The sequence below is a fragment of the Heptranchias perlo genome, chromosome 5 (genome assembly GCF_035084215.1).
Source record: "Heptranchias perlo isolate sHepPer1 chromosome 5, sHepPer1.hap1, whole genome shotgun sequence".
Taxonomy (NCBI): domain Eukaryota; kingdom Metazoa; phylum Chordata; class Chondrichthyes; order Hexanchiformes; family Hexanchidae; genus Heptranchias; species Heptranchias perlo.
The window spans coordinates 118405381-118413536 of record NC_090329.1 but is presented as its reverse complement, the minus strand read 5'-3'; positions in this window follow the sequence as shown (position 1 = coordinate 118413536).

Here is an 8156-nt window from a genome sequence, read left to right as displayed (position 1 = left end):
TTCCTTGGTAAAGATAGATGCAAAGTGCTCATTTAGTACCTCGGCCATCCCCTCTGCCTCCATGAGTAGATCTCCTTTGTGGTCCCTAATCGGCCCCACCCCACCTCTTACTACCCGTTTGCTGTTTACATGCCTGTAGATTCTCTTGGAGAAAAGGTTGGTGCTGGAGTCAGAAGGATTGCAGAGTTAGAGGACTCAGTTGCTTACTTAATGTAGCATAAGAATAGGACAGCTAATAAACATTTCTAAGCCTGCTCTGACAATTTATGTGCAAGATCCTTCGTCAGAACCAAGTAAAATTGGTCCCACACCCCCAATGGCCTAGTGAGTAGCTGAACCATACGGACTGGAACAAATCCCCGGTCCAATCCCTGTCTGTGCTGTGTTAGCTGGTGTCCAACAGGACAACAGTAACAGGGCTACAGTACCTCTGGGATGGGAAATGGGAAAGCAGACAGGGTTCCCCACTGCCAATTGCTATCTGGCCACCTCTGCTGGAAGCGGACCTGTGTGGATGTTAGGAAAGGACAGCATTGGGCTCAGCTGTGATGCCCCTCATGGTAAAATAGCCTACCAACACTCACCACCAAATCTCACACATGATTAATGGGTAAGGTCCCAGGGAGTGACCAGCACCCAAAGAACTAAAGCCTAGTAAATGGCCAATGCCTTTAAGAGAAGTGGGGAGAAGAAGGAAATTGTTCCAATTTTACCCAGTAAAAATGAATGCACTAGAGGACTGAAAGTTACACACAGCTAAAGCAACTTATATCTTTAAGAAACAAATTGTCTACCATTTAGCAGTTTAGCTTTAATGAAATCTTTACCTCTTTAAATAAATTGATGGTGTGCTGTATTTATTCTTAATTCTTCACACCATCTTGTGCGGATGAAACTGGTAGTTTACACTACCCCACCATAATGAAAGAAATAACCCCTCTGGTCACTATGCGTTAGCGACGTTTGCAAACATAGTGGGAAGATTTACTGAAATTGCAAGTTCGAGCAAAGCTTTCAAAACATTGTAAATGAATGAATGATCAAAGAAAATCTACTCCTCATGTGTGGAGCCAATTTTCACCGTCTCCGTCCAGCAGTTACCATCAACAGATGCCCTGCTCCCAGTCCCAGTCTGGCCGCTGCCATTTTCGCCGGGGCCTTTCACACGAGCGCTTGCCTGTTTCAGGCAGGAACCTATATTTAATACACTCCCCACCGCTTGTAGCAGGCGCGTTGACATTAACCTGATTTGCCCGCTATACGCGTTTGATGGTTTATACAAAGTATTCTGTTTAAAGCCTGTTAATCTCCTCCCGTTGCTGACTATACCAGAGCTATCTTTTTCTAATCAGGGACATGGGAGGCACTGATGGAACTCAGCACTCTATCATTCCGACCCGCTCATACAATTCTCTGGTGCAATGTACACGAGTCATTATGTAATCTTTGGCACGATTCTCACACTGACCGGACAAACTCCTCACCTGCGCTTCCAGACTGATGCGGTCCGCTGAGATCAGTCAGTTTCGCCAAGCTCCTCAAACTAAATTCCTTGTCTGGCTCCATACAGAGAAGTACAATAGATTATAGCACATTAACGAGATGTGAACTATTCACTGAACGCCTATTTCTGCCCGAAATACCTGGTGCGCTTAACACGCTGTCAGCTGCGACTTTGTAATTGACAATAATGGTAATGGATATTGGTTTGTGCTATTTGCCAGATATAAACGTGGGCAGTTTAAGTGGTGGGAACTGTATACTAATCGGGGTCCCATGACGTACATAGGATCCTGATGCAATTTTGAGGTGACAGTGGGCGGAATTTGCACCACGCACACTGCGGCCAATGGCACCAAGCGTACACTGGCTTCACCAGCGGTCCTGAAAGGAACTGCTGCAGGCCACTCAGCAAAAGGTTAAGTAAAAGTTTTTTTATATAAGGAAATTTCTTTGGGGCCAGGAGGAGCACGAATGTCACGTTACTGGGGATATGTGGTAGACTGCCAAACAAAGGAAAGGAAATTGTTGGTGAAATTTGTAGACAAGTTAGAGGGGCATGTATTATGAGTTATCATTGTAGGAAATTTTAATTATCAAAAAATAGACTGGGATAGGAGAAAGGTTTTTGGCAAGCAAATAGTTTTTTTTGCAGTGTGTTCAGGATTGTTTTCTCACTCATTATATTGCTATTCTAACAAAGATAGTAGCATTACTTGGCCTGGTTCTGTGTAATGGAGCGAAGTGAGTAGACAACCCAGAAGTTGGGGAATATTTGGGCAACGATCACAATGTAATTACGTTCAGTGTAAGAGTCGGAAAAGGAGAAAGAAAAGTTGACGGCTGGGGTACTTGACTGGGAAAAAGCAAATTTTAAGCAAACGTGATAATATGAGACTTTGCCCAAACGAAACGGAAAGATAAGCTGGCAAATGGAACCTCTGATCAGCAACGGGAAAGGTACAAATCAGGTACATTCCAGTAAGGATGAAAGGCAATGTTTCAACGGTTGGGGTCCCATCGATGAATAAGGGGAATTAGGTCAAATTTGAAACTGAAAAGAGAACTGCCGCAAATAATAAAAATGAACGGCAGGACAAATATAAAGAATAGATGTGACAACTACAAAAAGTGAGACTGGAAAAACTAAGAGTGAGTATGTAAGAAAATGAGCAAAAAGAACGTAAAGGGCAAAACAGGCATATTTGTATAAGTACATTATTAGTAAGATGATAATCCAGGTAAAAGTAGAAACACTAAGAGACAAGGGAGCAAACTTGTATGAGTGTGTCAGGGGATGGAGATATATTAAATAAGTACTTTCTTCCACAGAGGAGGTGGATATTGGGATGTAGAACCATCAGACGTGGGTGAGGGAAGGTTATTACGTAAATAGTATTAAAGAAGTTACTCAACTTTAAGGTAGGCAAGTCATCAGGACCTGATGGTTTACATCCAAGAATCATGACGGAAGCTAGGGAGGAAATAGCAGATGCTCTGACTATAGTTGTCCAAAATTCTGTAGAAAGGAAAATTGTGCCAAAGGGTGGCAATTGTGTGAGAAATGGCAAATGTGCCATCCCCTTTCAAAACAGATGAGGATAAGCCAGGAAATTGTAGTCTAGTTAGAGTTATTTCAGTTATTAGTAAACTACTAGAATCTATAAAACAGGATGAAGTTACTACTTGGAGACACATGAGGTAATCGGGACCAGTCAGCACAGATTTCTAAAAGACAACTTATGCTTGACCAATCTTATAGAATTCTGCGATGAAATAACAGAGGATAAAGGAAATGCAGTGGATGTGGTTTATATAGATTTTCAAAAAGCATTTGATAAGGTACCATGTAAAAGACGTCTGGCAAAGATAATGGCACGTGGGGTTAAAGGGAATGTGATCGCTCATTTACACAGACACATAGTTCCCCTGTTTTAAAGTATAATCATTGTAATTTTCACCCAAATAAAGTTTCTGAAATTTGTTCGCTGGCTTTTCTTGTTATAATTTTGAAAAATAACCAAATAGATTTTGTTTGAGGCTAAGAGAGAGGAAAGCATTCTATCATTTGGCTAACGTAAATGCTACTGATGTGCCCTGGAAAATTATGCATACTGCACATGTTCAAACTGCAGGCCATACCTTCAGCTAATAGAGGCACTGCATTGGGCAAAAATATTAAGTCCACCCTTTGGCACTTTTGGGAGCAGCAAAGGCCTTAAAGTAAAAACTCTAACAAAGTTATTAAAAGGCAGAAAAAAACCCAATTCAATGGATACATTTAATCATGTTAACGTGAAATATATATAAAAAATATTTTGTTCATAAACTTTGTTTATAACCTTAACCCTGGACATTAGAAATGTCAGTAACTAAGAAAAAATTGGCCATGTAAATGTTTTGCAAAAGCACTTTGAGTGATTCAATTAATTTATCAACAAACCATGACAGTGAAATGTTGACATATTTAGATGGGGTTTTTCCACTGTGACATGTTGACATGTGGGTTTTCCACTATAACACTATGCAGGTGAATGTCCTTGAAGCTTCTCCTGCTGCAACTTCTGGCAAAGTTATGGCAGCACAGCAGGAGAAGGTCAGAGGAAATTCACCCCCGATGCCACAGGAAGAAAGGTTAATGTGTACAGGAAGTGTGTAACAAAATTAGTTGACCTTCAGCAAGTTTTTGTAAAATAGCCAGGAAAGTGTGTTATATCTGAGAGGCCAGCATCTTTCGGTATCAGTAACCCATGTAATATTTACATCTTGTGTCAACCATGTGACGTATTGCTTCAGTAGACTCGCTGTATTACAGCAGCAGGAAAGTCACTGATGTGCTTAGGCTGCAGTGGCACCGCAGTAGGTATCAGAAGCAATGTCCTAGGTCCTGAACAACCAGTGAGCAACACCACAGCAGATCTGCTGATGAATTTAAAGCAAATGTTATACATTAGTCAGTTATGACTGTAGTAAGTTGGCACATTCAATAGAGTACACAAACACAAGAACAGACTAGTGAATGACGGGAGGAGGCTCCGGCCACCATGGTGTGGGACAGGCTTGATGACCAGCTGATCTTTTCCTGCCTGTCAATTTCGTATGATCAATGGCACAATTTGCTCTCCAGAGGGTTCTGTTTCAGGCTTTTAGCATTCATAGTTTTTCTTTCTCACTCAGAATTTCCTCATTGGTTTGATGGAAGGCAAGACAGACAATGAAAAGTGGGGATACTTAGGATTAGTAGGTCTGCAACCCAAAGCACAGTGTACTCTTTTAATTACTGTACCATGACCTTGTAGGTCAGAAGCTCAGATAAGAGCCAGAGTTCAGCATTGGGCACTTAGGCACTCTCCAAAACCATGCATGTTGTTTCTCAAGCTCTGTTGTTTAAGTCAGCCACTTGGAAAAACAGAACCCACCCCTACCCCAGCAGGTGCATGGGTTTTTCCATAGATGGTGGACTGGTACACTCATTGCCTTTGTACATGTGGGATTCAGCAATCTCCATTTCTGCTGTTGCTGCAAGAACAGCTTTCTCAACAACTTTCAGGTATTTATTATATATTATACATTATATAATGTTAATAGAAATTTTATATGTGTTTACACATATTATATACACACATATATATAGGTGGGTGTGTGTAGGGGAAAAGTAATAGGTGGGTTCCATAGCTTAAGAAATAAGGAGTAAAAGTTAGTTAACAAATGCTGTTAGTTACTGCACAAAAACTTGCACTTGAGAAAATATTAACCTTTCTAGACCCAGAAAAGCATTTTACAAATGTTCATGTCCAATAGTGTTTGTGATTTCTTGCTGTATTGCCCAATCTTGTTTGAATATAAGAATTTCCAGGGCCTAAAAGTTGCAAGTGCAACGGAGCACCGAGTGGTCAGCTGAGAGTTTGGTGAGCATGGGGGTTTGGTGAGCATGGGGGTTTGGTGAGCATGGGGGTTTGGTGAGCATGGGGGTTTGGTGAGCATGGGAGTTTGGTGAAGTGGGGAGGAAGGTGCTGCTTCGCCTTGCTTTTCCTAACTTTTTCCACAGAGCAGCGGCGGACCTGAGCAACAGAAGACCGAGAGTGGGGATAAAAGCAGCAGCAGACCTGCAACAAGAGAAAACTACTGTGCGACGTCACAGGTGAGACAGGAAAGTCTGAGAGGTGAGCAGAGTATAAAAGGAGACCCCGAGAGTGGGAGGAGAGTCTGAGAGGTGAACGCAGTGTAAATCTAAGGTAAGTCATGGCAGCACAACTTGCACCAGTGATATGCTCCTCCTGTACTATGTGGGAAGTCATGGACACTACCAGTGTCCCTGGCGACCATGTGTGCAGGAAGTGTGTCCAGCTGCAGCTACTGGCTAACCATATTTCAGATCTGGAGCTGCGGGTGGATTCACTGTGGAGCATCCACGATGCTGAGACTATCGTGGATAGCACGTTCAGTGAGGTGGTCACACCACAGGTAAAGATTATGCAGGCAGAAAGGAAATGGGTGACCATCAGGCAGAGTAAAAGGACTAGGCAGGTAGAGCAGGAGTCCCCTGGGGCCATCTCCCTCTCAAACAGATATACTGCTTTGGATACTGTTGGGGGAGATGGCTTATCAGGGGAAAGCAGCAAGAGCCAAGTTCGGGGCACCACGGGTGGCTCTGCTGCACAGGAGGAGAGGAATAAGAGTAGTAGGGCTAAAGTGATAGGGGATTCAATTGTAAGGGGAACAGATAGGCGTTTCTGCAGCCGCAAACATGACTCCAGGATGGTATGTTGCCTCCCTGGTGCTAGGGTCAAGGATGTCACGGAACGGCTACAGGGCATTCTGGAGGGGGAGGGTGAACAGCCAGTAGTCGTGGTCCATATCGGTACCAACGACATAGGTTAAAAAAAGGGATGAGGTCCTGCAAGGTGAATCTAAGGAGTTAGGAGATAAATTAAAAAGCAGGACCTCAAAGGTAGTAATCTCAGGATTACTACCAGTGCCACGTGCTAATGAGTATAGGAACAGGAGAATAGACAGGATGAACGTGTGGTTGCAGGGATGATGTAGGAGGGAGGGATTTAGATTCCTGGCACATTGGGACCGGTTCTGGGGAGGGTGGGACCTGTCCAAGCGGGACGGGTTACACCTGAGCAGGACCGGGACCGATGTCCTTGCGGGGGTGTTTGCTACTGCTGTTGGGGAAGGTTTAAACTAGAATGGCAGGGGGATGGGAACCTGAGCAGGGAGACAGAGGAGGGGGAAACAAGAATAGAAACAAAAGACAGAAAGGGAAGAAGCACTAGTGGAAGGCAGAGAAAATAAGGGCGAAAAACAAATAGGGCCATAGTGCAAAATAAAACTAAGATGACTAACAATCTTAAAAAGACAAGTCTAAAGGCATTGTGTCTTAATGCGCGGAGCATTCGCAACAAGGTAGATGAATTAACAACGCAGATAGATATTAATGGGTATGATATAGTTGCGATTAGGGAGACATGGCTGCAGGGTGACCAAGGATGGGAACTGAACATCCAGGGGTTTTCAATATTTAGGAAGGACAGGCAAAAAGGGAAAGGAGGTGGGGTAGCATTGCTAGTAAAGGAGGAAATCAATGCAATAGTGAGGAAGGATATTGGCTCGGAAAATCAAGATGTGGAATCTGTATGGGCAGAGCTAAGAAACACCAAGGGGCAGAAAACGTTGGTGGGGGTTGTCTATAGGCCCCCAAACAGTAGTGGAGATGTAGGGGAGGGCATTAAACAGGAAATTAGAGACGCATGCAAGAAGAGTACAACTATAATCATGGGTGACTTTGATTTACATATAGATTGGTCAAACCAAATTAGCAATAATACTGTGGGGGAGGAATTCCTGGAGTGTGTACGTGATGGATTTCTAGACCAATGCGTTGAGGAACCAACTAGAGAACAGGCGATCCTAGACTGGGTATTGTGCAATGAGAAAGGATTAACAATCTTGTTGTGTGGGGTCCCTTAGGGAAGAGTGACCATACATGATAGAATTCCTCATTAAGATGGAGAGTGAAGTAGTTGAATCCGAAACTAGGGTCCTGAATCTAAATAAAGGAAATTACAAAAGTATGAGGTGCGAGTTGGCTATGATAGATTGGGGAACTTTACTAAAAGGGATGACGGTGGATAGGTAATGGCTAATATTTAAAGAACGTGTGCAGGAATTTCAACAATTATTCATTCCTGTCTGGCGCAAAAATAAAACAGGAAAGGTGGCTCAACCGTGGCTTACAAAAGAAATTAGGGATAGTATTAGATCCAAAGAGGAGACACATAAAATTGCCAGAAAAGCAGCAAGCCTGAGGATTGGGAGCAGTTTAGAATTCAGCAAAGGAGAACAAAGAGATTGATTAAGAGGGGAAAATAGAGTATGAGAGTAAACTAACAGGAAACATAAAAACTGACTGTAAAAGCTTCTATAAATATGTCAAGAGAAAAAGATTAGTGAAGACAAATGTAGGTCCCTTACAGTCAGAAATGGGGGAAATTATAATGGGGAACAAAGAAATGGCAGAACAATTAAACACATACTTTGGTTCTGTCCTCACAAAAGGAGGACCCAAATAACCTCCCGGAAACATTAGGGAACCAAGGGTCTAGTGAGAGGGAGGAACTGAAGGAAATCAGTGTTAGTAAAAAAAAAAG